The 15,340-nt window shown below is 53.3% G+C and overlaps 1 long non-coding RNA gene across 1 annotated transcript; it reads right to left on the bottom strand.

The window, feature by feature from the left end:
- Window positions 1–12,446: 12,446 nt before the first annotated feature.
- LOC127481210 (uncharacterized) lies at window positions 12,447–15,198 on the bottom strand. The gene is made up of 3 exons (XR_007908141.1): window positions 15,165–15,198; window positions 12,792–12,920; window positions 12,447–12,720 (listed from the first exon to the last, which is right to left on the bottom strand). It is a non-coding gene; the product is annotated as an uncharacterized LOC127481210 (long non-coding RNA).
- Window positions 15,199–15,340: the final 142 nt, after the last annotated feature.

Below are 15,340 nucleotides of genomic sequence, written 5' to 3'. Positions count from 1 at the left end.
GGATGGGGACAGGTCCCTTCCCTCTGGGTCCCACCGTCATGGAATCCCAGAATGATTTGGGTGGGAAGGGACCTTGAAGCTCACCCAGTCCCAACCTCTGCTATGAGCAGGGACACCTTCATCTATCCCAGATTGCTCCAAGCCCTGTCCAACCTGGCCTTGGACACTTCCAGGGATCCAAGGGCAGCCACAGCTTTTCTGGGCAAGCTCTGCCAGGGCCTCCCCACCCTCCCAGCCAAGAACTCCTTCCCAATATCCCATCTAACCCTACTCTCTGTCAGTTTGAAGCCATTCCCCCTTGTCCAAAGTCCCTCTCCATCTTCCCTGCAGGCTCCCTTCAGACACTGCAAGGCCACAACCAGGTCACCCCGGAGCCTTCCCTTCTCCAGGGTATCACCAGGCTCTGTTCCGCTGCTAAATTCAGCAAAAGGCCAGCAGTGCAGCTTTTCCCATAAAACAGACATTTCCCCTTCCCAACCCACTCCAAACATCTCCACTCCTGTTACACGACAAGGAGAACAGAAGTTCACCCTGAATTATTTACTGCTCGTGGCGCTGGGGACCGACGGAGACCGGCTGAACCCAGCCAGGAGGGGATGATGGATGCAGGGAGCGTGAAGAAGGCCTGCTGCATCTTTAATAACTTCCTTGAGCAGCCAGCTGGGAGGGGTTGGAGATTCCAGGGGGTAAAACTTCTGAAGCTCCCGTCTCTTTCTGCCCTGCGGCACAAGGTCAGGGTGGTGTGTGTGGTGGCACTGCCCGGGAAAGGCACGGCCCAGACCCTCCAAAATGCTGCAGGTGTTGGGTCGAGGAGGTTCATGGGCAGCTGCAGGGCATCCCATACCTTAGGGCACTTCTGGGGTGCAGCTGAACCTGGTGAGCTCCGAAAGGTGTGGGATGGAGCAGTGGGGATGGAGCACTGGGATGGAACAGTGGTGATGGAGCAGAGCTGATGGAGCAGAGCTGATGGAGCAGTCCCATACCAGCTCACACCCAATTTGTTTCAGAATAAAGCAGGGAACAACCACTTTGGTGCCCAGTACAAGCTCTCCTTCACTTCCCAGCACATCCTGCACAGCCAGAAGGGTTGTACCTTGTCCTTCACTGGGATCTGGGACCCCCAACATGAGAAAAATATTGACCTGTTAGAGTGAGTCCAGAGGAGGCCACAGAGGATCTCCCAGGGCTGGAGCCCCTCTGCTCTGGAGCCAGGCTGGGAGAGCTAGGGGGGTTCCCCTGGAGAAGAGAAGGATCCAGGGAGAGCTGAGAGCCCCTTCCAGGGCCTAAAGGGGCTCCAGGAGAGCTGGAGAGGGACCTGGGACAAGGGATGGAGGGACAGGACACAGGGAATGGCTTCCTACTGCCAGAGGGCAGGGTTAGATGGGATATTGGGAAGGAATTCCTGGCTGTGAGGGTGGGGAGGCCCTGGCCCACGTTGGGCAGAGAAGCTGTGGCTGCCCCTGGATCCTTGGAAGTGTCCAAGGCCAGGCTGGACAGGGCTTGGAGCAACCTGGGCTGGTGGAAGGTGTCCCTGCCCATGGCAGGGGGTGGGATGAGATGGGATTTAAGGTCCCTTTCCACCCAACCCATTCCAGGACTCCCTGCCTGCCTGTACCTTCCCCTGACAAGCAGAGGAACTCACAGCACCACCCTGCGACTCAGAGCTCAGATTTTCCAGTTGCTGGTGACATAATTAAAGCCCATTTCCCAGAAAACAGCACAGGGTGACAAACTGAGCCTCCTCTTTTCATGGCCCAAAACCCAGCCCAGCCTAAACCAAGAGTGTGTGTGTGTGTGTGCCTGGGGTGTGCCTTGAGCCACGTGCCCACATTAGACCTGCCATCCTTTTAATGCTTCAAAGGAAACAGAGCTGCTGCTGGAGAAAATATTTACAGATGATTTACAGAGGGATGGCAGCCCCTGCATCCTTTGGGCTGGAGCCTGCACGCTTGCTTTGCAAATCCTATCAGCCAGCCACAAAACCAGGCCAAGCCCGTAATTATTGTTTGGGATGCGAGACAGGAATTGAGTGTGACCAGTGGCCATGCAAAGTGCTAAGATGTGCTGTCAGGGAAAATGCTTATTCAGAAGGATTTGCAGCAGTGTCCTGGAATGGACTGCCTGGCGTTTTCTGGGAGCCGTTTCACGGAGCCCTTCCCCATCCACGGGGCCCTTCCCCATCCACAGGGCCCTTCCCCATCCACAGAGCCCTTCCCCATCCACGGAGCCCTTCCCCATCCACGGGGCCCTTCCCCATCCACGGGGCCCTTCCCCATCCACGGGGCCCTTCCCCATCCACGGGGCCCTTCCCCATCCACAGGGCCCTTCCCCATCCACAGAGCCCTTCCCCATCCACGGAGCCCTTCCCCATCCACGGGGCCCTTCCCCATCCATGGGGCCCTTCCCCATCCACGGGGCCCTTCCCCATCCACGGAGCCCTTCCCCATCCACAGAGCCCTTCCCCATCCACGGAGCCCTTCCCCATCCACGGGACAGTCCCACTCCTGCCGACTCAGCTCCTCTTTGTTTGGCTGCTCCTTGCTGGCTGGGCCAGAGATGCTGCAGTGCAGGGCTGGGTGGGTGACCTCAGCCCCAGAGCCCGATGGATGACTGAACTGCACACAGAGAGCACAATCCATTGTCTCCCCCCTGAAATGCCAGCTTTGTTCCACGTGGAGCCACGGGCTTATCGCTCTAACCCCTTCCGTGCTGCACCCGCAGTTCAGCCCTGCTCTCCCTGCCCTCAGCCAGACATTTCAATAACACTGGGGTCACAGAAAGGCTTATTTTGCACCTGGCAAATGGCAATGAACAACACATCCTCCCTGGGCAGAGTGTTCACACTTTGGTGCAAATCCACCCCGAATCGGGTGTTTTCATCTCTGGTTGTGATTAAATCTGTGAGGGGTGGGCTGGAGAAATATTTTTGGCATGTACAAAATTATAACCTCCACAGTCTTCACGGTCAGTGGGCCTGGTCCCCCCCACAAAACAGCACCTGTGGGCTGGTTTTAAACAGAGCATGACATAGCACAGCCCGGTCCGTGCTGGGATGAGCAGCTCATCCTGGGATGATGAGCAGCTCATCCTGGGATGGCCTTGGCCAGAACCCAGGGCAGTCACTCTGTGCCTGCAGGGCAGGGAGGACCCTCAAGGGTACAAACCCCTCTCAGTGTCCACTTCTTTGTCAGGCATTGAAAAAAGCTGGGCTTTGCTAAGCAGAGCAGGTGGCACTTGTGTCCTCCTTGGGTTGAGATGATTTCCCGTTGGCTGGAAGCTCCTCCAGCTCCATCACTTGGAGAAACACAGCTGTACCTCCTGCAGTCAGGTGCCACTTGTAGGGATGGAGCTGAGGGCTGAATCCCTTTCTGGCTGATCCAGCAGCTTGGGAATGTGATTGTCAGCTTGCTGTTGAATTTTCCAAGTGCTTTAACAGATGGCTCTCACTTACCAGGTACAGAGAGACATAGATAAGGGGAGACAGGAGAGCCCCTTCCAGGGCCTAAAGAGGCTCCAGGAGAGCTGGAGAGGCACTTGGGACAAGGGCCTGCAGAGACAGGATGTAGGGAATGGCTTCCCATTGCCAGAGGGCAGGGTTAGATGGGACATTGGGAAGATAAAAGGTCTGTGTCTTAGATAAGCCTTTGCTGTGTTGACAAGGACAAGCACAGGATTAAAAGCAAGGAAGATACGAACCCTACAGGAGCAGCACCACAGGGAATGCCACTCCTGGAGTGGGTTTCCAGGGCACCACTGTCCAGGACAGACATCCCTGTGCCCATCCTGCCTGCTGACCCCTCAGCCCTGCAGCTCAGTCCTTCCCTTCCCGGGATTTACCCCCGAACGGGATGAAAGCAGCAGAGTTTTGTGCATCCCAACCCCGAGGGCCGGGCAGGGACTTTGCCTGTTCTCGCCCACCCGGCTGCTCCCGGCCAGAGCCATCCCTGCCCCCTGGCCATGCCACCCCATCAGGGCCTTGTTTGGGAAAAACAAGTAAATAAACACCCAACCCACAGCAGGATCCACCCCGGCCAACCCCTCTCACCCTCCCTGTGTGAGATGTGGGTTCAGAGGAGTCGATGGTTTTCACGATGTGGGTGTGATTAATGAACTTAATCACAGGATACTTTGATCCATCTCTTGTTTTTAAGGGATAGTCGAAAACAAGAAGAACTGCTACCCTTTGTGCTTTTGTAATTTTGTTAATCGTGGAAACCAGGGAGCCTTTTGCATAGTCAGCACTTGCATGCATTAGAAAATGTATTTGCAAAACACAACAACACTTGCTTTTCTATTCCGGAGCCAGGGAGCATATCCTAGTTGGCAGAGAGCTCAAAGGAAATTTATGGAGACCCAAAAATCTCGCAGGAATTTAATTAAACCTTAATCTTGGTAACACTCATTCATATCTCTGTCCTCTTCGGGCACAGCTGCTGAGCTGTTCGTGGCTCTGGGTCTGCTCCATTCGGGTCACTGGCTGCTCATCCTCAAACAGACTGGGAATGACTCTGCTTGAGCAAGTCCCTCTGTCCCCCAAGTCCTTTAGTCCCTTCTCCCACACAAAGAGAACGGGCAGAAAGTGCCTTTTTGTGCCAAAAAGGGCCATTTTGTGGTGCTGTGGAAAGCGCTGCTGAACAGGGAAACCAGTGGCTGGAAAAGAGCCATTTTTAGTTCATTTGTGCTTTGGTGGTGGAGCAGAGGCTGCCTGGGCTGGGTTGGGCACAGAGGGGCCACATCTGCCACCTCTCACATGGCAGAGTGGTTTGTCACAGCCCAGTCAGTGTCACCCCCCAGGGGTGTGTGGCACGTGCTCTGCTGGTCCCCAAAATGCAGATCCATCACTTCCCCTTGGCCTCACCTTTGCCTCCCAACTGCAGCATTGCTTTCAAATAGGAAAAAAAACCCCAAAACCTTTAGCATCCCCCATGACAATTCCAATCCCTGCTGTTCTTGCTCCATGTCCCACATCCCTCCAGCCCAGGGTTTCACCCCTTGAGAGAAGGAAAAACATTTGGGTGACTCCAACCCCCAGCAGTGCCCTCAGAAAGCAGACAGAACATTATGTAAAGGGAGGAAATTTAGACTGAGTTTCAAGCTGAAACTTTTCTAATTAGCAAACTCTTCGCCCGGGAATGATTTCCATTGGTGAGGACATGATTCCTCATTGCTTGGGGGATTTCAAACCAGACTGCTCTCTGCTCCAAAAAAGTGCTACAAGCAACAGTTCTGTGCTTATAATGAGCTGGAAATACTGGCACGTCTCCATCTCCTTCACATATTTTCCCTTGTATCTTCAGAGGTTAAAATAAATTATTCTGAGATGGAACAGATGTAGAGTGTAGCCAGTGATGACATTGCTCCAGCTTTTTCGACGGAGTTTTCTCTCCTCGTGGAAACTGGGAGGGCCGTGGCACTGTTGTCCTCCTGGGCTTTGGGAGAGAGAGCCCTGTCCTGTCCTGAACACACCCAGCCCCACGCTGGAACAAGGGAACCTCCACTGCCTGAACTGCCAGTCACTCAAATCATTAGCACTGGTGTTAACGAAGCTGCTGGAAAACCCCTCTGGAGAGGTGGAGTCCTTCCAGCAGATTGGTGATCCATAATCTGGTATCACAGGGATTAAAGGAATACAGCTGACAGACCCAGGGCTGTGTCCCAGGAGTTAATCAGAGTGGGAAGCAGGAGGGATGGAGCTGTGCAATCCACTGGGGCGTTTTCTCATGGATTCAGGGGCCACGTCCCAACACCAGCGTGGTTTGGTGAGCCAGGTCCTGCCCACAGAGTAACCCTGGAGCGGCTCATCCACAGCTCACAGCGGGACTGGGGAGCAGTGGGGTGCAAAGGGAACAGGACTTGTGGTGCTTCAACCACAGAGGTATTTTACAGGGGACAAGATGCTGCTCATTTTTGGGTAGTTCCATCTCTGGATCCCGCTGGATCCACCACCGGCCTCTCCGCCCCTCTCCAGCCAAACTGGCCAAACCCACTCTGTGTCCCAAGGGAAATGTCACACCAGCCTATTCCTAGAACAGCAAGGAAATAACACCTTTTTAAACATGAAAACTGATGGAACACAGGATTTCACCTCCCACGCTCAGCTACTCCTTCTAGGCATTTGTTACCCAGGGCAGCTGTGGCTGCCTCTGCATCCCTGGAAGTGTCCAAGGCCAGCTTGGACGAGGCTTGGAGCAACCTGGGCTGGTGGAAGGTGTCCCTGCCCATGGCAGGGGGTGGAATTGATGGTCTTTAAGGTCCCTCCCAACCCAAACCAGTGTGGGATTCGGTGATTTCTCCCGGAGCAGTTTGGGTTTCCACAGGAATCCCAGCCGGGGAGGTGCGAGCGCAGGTATTCAAATGCCCCATCCGGTGTTTGATGGGGAAATGCAGCGACTCAGAAGTGGTTAAACAGGAATGATCCCACAATCCCAACATGTCTAGATCAGGCTTTTACACATCCACGTGTTTCTCTGGCGATGAGGGCACAGGGAAACCTTTTCCCCCTCTCACTGGGCCGGCTTCATCAGCAGTGGGACGGCAGCAGGGAAAGCTCTGGCATGACTATTCCTCACACATTTATCCTGGCTATGGAATCCAGCTTGGATTTATTTGGAACCAAAGGTAAAGCAGAAGATGGACTGCACGACTGCATTCTCTGGGAATTGCTTACTGGCTGGAGATGGGCTGAGGGAGAATGGAGGACGGCTCAGGAAACAGAAAATTAGGTCTATTGTAAGGAAATATTTGTGATTTATAGAATTATAACAGAATTGCTCAGGGTTTAATGTTACAGAGCGCAGTGAAATGTTTTTAAGAATCAGTTTACTAGTCCTGGTACCTGGAGGAGGTCTCAGAGCAGGAGGATGTGGTTTGGTGGTTTGGTGACAGCCAGGAGAGGTGACACTCCTCCCTGGTTTGTCCTTGATTGGAATTCCAATGGCATTTCACAAGTTAAGCTGTAGCACAACAAGTGGTTTGGGGGAGGAAAATGTTATGATTCTTTCCCTCTTTCTCTACGTTAATAATGAAAAATAATCAGCTCGTTCTGAGGTCAGACACGGGGGTTTTGGATACAGTGACCCCACGGATGCTCCGCTCCAGAAAGGTGCAAACCCAGCAGCATCCCAGCTCTCCTTTTTAAGCCAACATTGTAGCTGCTCATGGGGAACTTCAAAGCTGTGCCCTTTTTTGATGACATAAACAAAACAGGCAGCAGCAGCCTTCCCATTATTTAAACAAGTCCTCAAATCCCTTGGCTCTCTTCCTGTTGCTTTTTCTTTTTGTTTTTTTTTTTGCTGTTTTTAACAAATGCCAGAAGCCTTTTCTGTAGCAAAACGAAAACCGCCGGTGGCCAAACCACCAGATTTGTGCTTTTGGGCCACAGCCTAATGGGGTGTCAGGGCTGGCTGCAGCTCAGGGGGGTGGCAGATGGTTGTCCACGCTGTTTATTTGGCATCCTGTGGCCGCAGCATCCGTGTCTCTGCCTCGGCCGTGGCCGTGGGTGGCCGGGGCCGCGCTGCCGGCTCCTCGCTCCACACGGAGCATCCAACGCCAAGCACTGGACAGGGAACGTGACAGTGGCTCTTATCAGGGTTCATTCATTAGATTGAGCTCTAATTGTGTTGCCTTCTGTTCAGATATTAAGCAGCACAACCTCCACGGCTTGGAGAGCAGCTTGTTCCCGGGAGGGAGCTCTGCTGCCACCAGGAGCACCGTGGATTACGTGGAGACTTCCCAGCCTTTGGCCCTGGTGAGGAGCATCCATGGGCAGGTGCCTCCCCACGGGGGTGTTGGAATCCTGCTCAGTGAACAAATTTTCCTGGAAGGACCCTGTGAAATGCTCCACAAGAGATTTGCTCTGCTCAGGGCTGGGGGAGCTCCTGCCTTTGGAAAACTCAGAGAGCACCAGCCCAGGGTGGGGACATGAATCCTTGGAGGAATTAGGGGGCTGAGGTTGAGCATTTCCCAGGATGGGGGAGCTCAGGGCAGGGACATGAATCCTTGGAGGAATCAGGGGGCTGAGGTTGAGCATTTCCCAGGATGGGGGAGCTCAGGGTGGCTGGGAGAGCAGCTTGTGGCCACCAAGCCATGGATGGCTCCAGCCCAGGCACCCACTGCTGGCCCTGGCTCTGGAATCCCAGACTGGTTTGGGTTGGAAGGGACATTAAAGCCCATGCAGTGCCACCCCCTGCCATGGGCAGGGACACCTTCCACCAGCCCAGGTTGCTCCAAGCCCCATCCAACCTGGCCTTGGACACTTCCAGGGATCCAGGGGCAGCCACAGCTTCTCTGGGCAGGCTCTGTCAGTGCACAAAAATTAATTATTATCAATGAATTATTGATCATCCCACTCTGTTTGCAAAGTGGCCCATGACTAAGTCCTAAACCTCTGTCTCCCAGGCTGCCAATTCCTGCTTTCCCACTGCAGGCCCACAAGCAGGAGGAGCCCCAGGATCCCAGCTCAGCTGCACAATTGTTGGGATAATGTTCCAGTGAATGGCTCCACAACAAACACGTTTGCTGCAGTTTGTGTGAAATAAAGGAACAAAGTCACCCCGAGCTGAATTGATTCCCACATTTCAGCCCAGATTTCCAGGAAGCTTTGTCCAAACGCTGCACAAAGAGAGAGAAACAAAAGGAGGAGGAGGGCAGCGAAAAAAACAAATGAGTTTCCAATTTTAGAACGCAGAAAATATCTTTAAAAAGGCTTTTTTTTTCCGATTCATGATTGAAATGGTTTGCAGAAACGGAGGGAATTCTGCAGTTGGAGCTCCCGGGAGGGATCCCACTTGTGCGATCTTGCCCTGCTTGGTGCCTCCTCGCATTTAAAATGATGTGTTTATGAGGCTGGAAACACTTTGGCAACTTAGTATTTTGCCCTCGTAAATGTTTTCTCTCAGATCTCGGGGTAGTTTATAAACATGACTGAAGCCACAAAGCACCGGGGCAGGGCCTCCCCATCCTACTGGTCCGACAGGTGTGGGAGCAGGAACGGGGCCTGCCCAGCTTTGCTTGGGAGAGAGGGCAGTTCCTGGGGATTTGGGGAATTTCCTTGAAGTCACACCGTGGCAGGTTTGGAATATGTAAAAAAAAAAAAAAAAAAAAAAAAGGCAGGACAAGGAAACTGGAGGAAACATTTGCATAAAGGTGGTGTTAAAATGGGAAACTCAGGGAAAATGTGGCTTTAATGGCAAATTGTACTGACACAGGATCATGGATCCTAGGGCAGGAGAATCCTGGCATTGATCATCCTGGGAGAGGGACAGCCTGGCATCGCTGATCCTGGGGCAGGAGCATCCTGGCATTGCTGATCCTGGGGCAGGGACAGCCTGGCATTGCTGATCCTGGGGCAGGAGCATCCTGGCATTGCTGATCCTGGAGCAGGGACAGCCTGGCATTGCTGATCCTGGAGCAGGGACAGCCTGGCATTGCTGATCCTGGGGCAGGGATAGCCTGGCATTGCTGATCCTGGGAGAGGGACAGCCTGGCATTGCTGATCCTGGGGCAGGGACAGCCTGGCATTGCTGATCCTGGGGCAGGAGCATCCTGGCATTGCTGATCCTGGGACAGGAATATCCTAGCATTGCTGATCCTGGAGCAGGGGCATCCTGGCATTGCTGATCCTGGAGCAGGGACAGCCTGGCATTGCTGATCCTGGAGCAGGGACAGCCTGGCATTGCTGATCCTGGGGCAGGAGCATCCTGGCATTGCTGATCCTGGGACAGGAATATCCTAGCATTGCTGATCCTGGAGCAGGGGCATCCTGGCATTGCTGATCCTGGAGCAGGGACAGCCTGGCATTGCTGATCCTGGAGCAGGGACAGCCTGGCATTGCTGATCCTGGGGCAGGGATAGCCTGGCATTGCTGATCCTGGGAGAGGGACAGCCTGGCATTGCTGATCCTGGGGCAGGGACAGCCTGGCATTGCTGATCCTGGGGCAGGGATAGCCTGGCATTGCTGATCCTGGGAGAGGGACAGCCTGGCATTGCTGATCCTGGGGCAGGGACAGCCTGGCATTGCTGATCCTGGGGCAGGAGCATCCTGGCATTGCTGATCCTGGGACAGGAATATCCTAGCATTGCTGATCCTGGAGCAGGGGCATCCTGGCATTGCTGATCCTGGAGCAGGGGCATCCTGGCATTGCTGATCCTGGAGCAGGGACAGCCTGGCATTGCTGATCCTGGGGCAGGAGCATCCTGGCATTGCTGATCTGGGGCAGGGACAGCCTGGCATTGCTGATCCTGGGGCAGGGGCATCCTGGCATCCCATCTGGATACCACAACAGTCCTCTGTCCTTACACTTGAAGGACAACAGGATCCTGCTGTGAGTGGGCCACAGTCCTGGGAGCCAAGGATATTTCTTCTCCTCATCCCTTCCAAAAGCTCCATTAACCCCTTTGGAAGTGGATTCCAGAACTCTCCAGAACACCCCCCAAAACACAAGATGCCAGAGGGGATGGGGAGCAGGACAGAGGCTCCCCTGGCATCCTGCTGGGGATGAGGTCAGGACTACCCTGGTCCTTGCCAATGCCATGGGATGGGAGAAGGCATGGAGATGTATCCCAGGAGCAGCTCTTCCCTCTGAGCCTTCCTCTCCCGAGATTCCTCTGGATCCAGCCCCAAGCCTTGCAGCCCAGCTGTGGATCTTCATATGCCTCCACTTTTAGACACCAGAGGTGCTGGGACTGGGGTGAGGACCATGCAAGTCCTTATTTGAGTATCTCCCCCTTTAATTATCAGGAAATTAAATTTTAATTGGCAGGAAAAATCTGCTTTTTGACGCCATTTAGGCGAGGACTCAATCCATGGATTCCTTTCACTCTCCACTCCATGCAGTCCTGACACTTTAACCTGTTTGCTCCTCACCTGTGGGGGGGTTAATTCTGACACATCTCACGACCTCCCTGGTCTCTTCCCGGCACGGTTCTGGTTTGATTTAGCCCGGGTTTGGTCTGTTTTCCTGGGAGAAGCCTGGCAGCACAGACTGGACACCCTGTAACTGGGAATCAGCTGATGCTGAGCTTCATTCTCTGCCTCCACGAGTGTCTGGGCTGTGCTGCCCCGTCCTCTCCCCTCCCTGCTCACCCTGCACGTGGTTGGGCGTCTCCGAGGCTAATGAAAAAAGCACATTTGCATACTCTAGACCGTGCGTTAATCATGTGCTTCAAGGCTCTGCATGTCCGGATGCTCGGCTGGGATGAGTATCCCGAAAGAACGCGGGGTCCCGTCACAGCTCTGAAAAGCGGGAGCCGCTCTCCAGGGAAAAGGAGGGATTTGGGGATATATTTGGAGGTGGAAAAAGGCAGCGGTGCCCCAGAGGCACAGACAGATCCAAATCTGTCCCAGAGAGAATCGCTTACACGCTGTCTGGGCGCGATAACGAGATGCAAAGCACCGTCCCGGCACTTTCCATTCAGGGATAAACTCTCCCGCTGAAAGGACATTGAACTCCGGGGCTCAGGAGAGGAAACATCTGATCCCGAATTTGGCCTGTGCTGTGCGACAATCGGGACTGCCCGGCAGCCACATTCCGGCCCGGCGGGCGGGCACCCAGACAGGGCACGGGGCCAGGCGGTGCCAAGGGGGGACAGTCGGTGGCAAAACAACAGTCCGGGATCTGCTGCCATGCGGGATGGGCACCCGACCGCCCCACATGGCCCAGCGCTGAACAAAACCCCTCCTCTGAGGCAAAGGGACTGGGGATGGGAGCACCTACCCTGCGTGCCAGTAGCTTGGAAGAGCATCTCCCGAGATTTGGGGATGGAGAGCTCAGAGCCAGAGATTAAAGTGCCAGAGGGCAGGGATGGATGGGATATCGGGAAGGAATTGCTGGCTGGGAGGGTGGGGAGGCCCTGGCCCAGGCTGCCCAGAGAAGCTGTGGCTGCCCCTGGATCCCTGGGAGTGTCCAAGGCCGGGTTGGAGCAACCTGGGATAGAGGAAGGTGTCCCTGCCCATGGCAGGGAGTGGGACTGGATGATCCCTGATGTCCCTTCCAACCCAAACCACTCTGTGATTCCATAACTCTTTGTAGAGTTCCCTGCTGGAAACAGGGGCTCAAGAGCCATGGCTCAAGGAGCTGCAGCATTCCCATAGAAAAAAAAGCCAGGGCCAAGCATGGAAACATTGGATCCTCTGGCTGCTCCAGAAGGAGCTCTTCATTCTGTTGGCACAACCCTGCCCTGGCTGAGGCCAATTTTTGGAAGGACACAACAAGACCCCAGGGCAACATCCATGGACCAGGTCTTTTACCATTGGAATCATCTCCCTGCATTCAGGGACTGCTGGATGCAGACACTGGGTGGGAACTGTGCATGGAAGTGGGGAAAATGTGGGATTCATCTCCCCTGTGGCAGCTGGTGTGAGGAAGAGGAGTTCCACCGTGTAACAAGCAAATAAACTGTGATTAGAAAAAGAAATGCATTCCAGTTAAAACAGATGTATTCCAAAGGTGCTGCAACAGCCACGCTTGGAAAAGTGTCAGAGACGTTTTTATGAGGGAACTCGGGCGCCTGAGCTGAGCAACAAAAGCCAGATAATGAACAATAATGAATCAAAGCCTTTAACCAGCCAGGGGATGTTCCATGGAAGTGGCATCAGACCATGTGTACAGTGAAATCAGGTATTAAAAACACCCCAGTGTTTCCATACTTGGCTCAGGCAGCGTCGTTTTCCAGGCAGGAATATCGTGACGGATACAAAGCGTGCCCAGCTGCTGAGCAGAGCTGTAAAAACACAGAACTTTTAACACTTTAAAGAGTGGTTTTCTCACCCAGGCCTGTGTCTGGAGCCTCACCTGGAGTTCCAAGAGTTCCAGCACATCCCAAGAGCTCCTCACTCACATCTTGGAATGCTTTACATGGAATTACTGCCAGCGTTTCTCTGTTCCATCGGTTTTCTGTCGGCGTGACTCCCACACGGAGCACTGAGGAGAGAGACCAGAAAGAGGAAACAGATATTTCAATAAACCACAAAGTAAACGAGGGGGCAGCTGGAGAAATCCAGAGGATCCAGCCAGCCTCAAAGCAAAGCTGGAAGCCGGAGCAAGCGGCTTCTGTGCGCCGGGAAAAAGCTTCCTGGGAGCTCCCTCAGGGCTCCCAAAGCACTTTGGGGAATACAAGTTGTCCTTTAAAACATCTGTTGCCAAAGTAAAAGGCTGGAGACTAAATATTATGACAACTGGGAAAGCCGAGTTGGCCCCTGGATGTGGGACAGGGAGGTGAGGAGGGGGAAGCACCGACTTCCCATGGACCCCACAGATCCATAGGGATACGGACACCAAATCTGCAGGTGGCTGTCCCTGGTGATGGCAGAACAGCTGGGATGTGGGGGCACAGCCTGCTCAGGGATAAACAGATTCCCAGATCCGGAGTCTGGAAAAACAGGTTTGGAAATAACTGATTTTTTAAGAGCGTTTTTCCGTCCTCCTCTCAAGTGCTTCCTGCTTTTCCTTAATGAATGGTTTGCTCCTGGATAACTGTCAGTGCCCCGAGATTTTCCTCTTCCCAGGTCTTATTATTACTGGGGATTTGAGAATTTGCTGTGGGATTTTCCCGCTGGGAATCGTCCTGTGCCTTTGGCTGTGATGTCACCTGGAGCAGAAGTTCTGGAGATGCTTCTGGACTGGAAATTCTACTGCTTGAACCTGGGAAGCTCAGACCCAGTGGACGATCCTTCCCAGTCTTTCATTCCCAGGAGGAACAGCAGGTCCTGGACGCGTTATCCCACCATGACCAGGCAAAAAAACAGAGCAAAAGTCCATGAAAATGTGATTGAAGGTGACAAAACCAATGGATATGGAAGAGCCATCCATTCATTTCCATGTGCAGCTGCTGCGATTGTTGCACCACGTGGGATCCATGGAGTCAATAAAGGACAAAACTCACCATCTGGAATGACACAGGATCCATTACAGTTCCCTCCTTCAGCCAGACAACATCAGTGTTCGGTGCTTTTCTGCACAAATGGCTTCGTCCTCGCTTTTTTTTTTAGGCAATTAAACAAATTAGTGCCATTCTCGGCGCGATTCATTAAGCGAAATTAGAAGTTTCGATGTAATTAGGGAATTACAGCTGGAAAGACGCTCCATTTTGCCTTAAAAACCTGACCGAGTTCATTCCCAGCAGTTAGTTCGGGATGGACGAGGAAGGCCGGGAATGTGGTGCAACGGCGACACCTGCAGACAGTCTAAATCCATGGAAAATGGGAATTAAAGGGAACAGCCGGGCAAGAGAGCCACTAATTGGATCTCCACCACCTCCCCAGCAATTTGGGCTTGATGAACTTAAAGGTCTCTTATAACGCAACTTCAGACTCAAAAAGCACATTTGATAACCCCCAAAAATAAACTTTTTGATGTAAAAATCACTCGAAAAATACAAACTCTGTTAAATTTTCGGAGCAACATCGGTGTGTTCTTCAAATAAAATTTTCGTTTCTAATATGTAAACTAAAATTCCTCGCAAAATATAGTAAATTTTTTTTTCACGTGTTTAGGTGAAACTTCAGTATCTTTAAGTTTTATACTTTCATATCTATTTCAGTGCATTCATATTGCAGAAGAAAGGAATGTAGCCTCTTAAATTTGAGGTGAGTGGGCAGGAAAACATCACTGAATCACAGAGGAAGCTTTCAGGAATCTTGTGATGGTTTGGAAGGGACTTTAAAGATCATCTCATTCCAATTATTCCCACATTCCTGCCCTTTTCACAGAACCAGCCCCTTTGCTGCTGCTCTGCCTCACTTTTCAAGAGTTCTCAGGGAAGAACTCAGGCTGTGACTAATGTGGTGACTCGGCAGGATGGTGACTCAGGATCACGATGACTCCCAGAGGGATGATGGTGCAAATTCCAGAGAAATGTGGTGTTGGGCACAAATTCCTGACTCACCCCTGCTCTGAGCTCATGTGGAGCTCATCATTCCCAGGAGGAAGGAGGGACACCAGGACTGGGGCCCCTGGGTCCCTGCCAGGCCCTGGTGATGCCACAGCGGGGACGGGGACAGGGGGCCCTCAGGTGTGCCCAGGAAGGGGCTTTTTGGGGGCTGTCCCCTCCTTCGTTCCCCAAGATGGGCCACATCCTCCTCACCCACAGCCCCCCATCCCACCATCTCCAGCCATAACACCCCTCGGCCCCTCAGCCCCATCCCCATCTCCTCAGCCATTACCCACCTCCATTTCCTCACCCACAGCCCCCCCATCATCTCCTCACCCACAGCCTCCCCTCATCCGCACTCTCCCCGCCGGGAACCACTTCCCCGCCCTCCTCCCTCCCCACGCGCACTGACACGACACAGTTTGTGCCCTCAGACAACTTTTATTTCGGTTTTGGCCCCGCGGAGGAGGGA

Source organism: Manacus candei, unplaced genomic scaffold (genome assembly GCF_025592945.1).
Source record: "Manacus candei isolate 608988 ecotype Guabito, Panama unplaced genomic scaffold, ASM2559294v1 h1tg000077l, whole genome shotgun sequence".
NCBI lineage: Eukaryota > Metazoa > Chordata > Aves > Passeriformes > Pipridae > Manacus > Manacus candei.
This window is presented reverse-complemented; position numbering and strand designations above follow the sequence as displayed.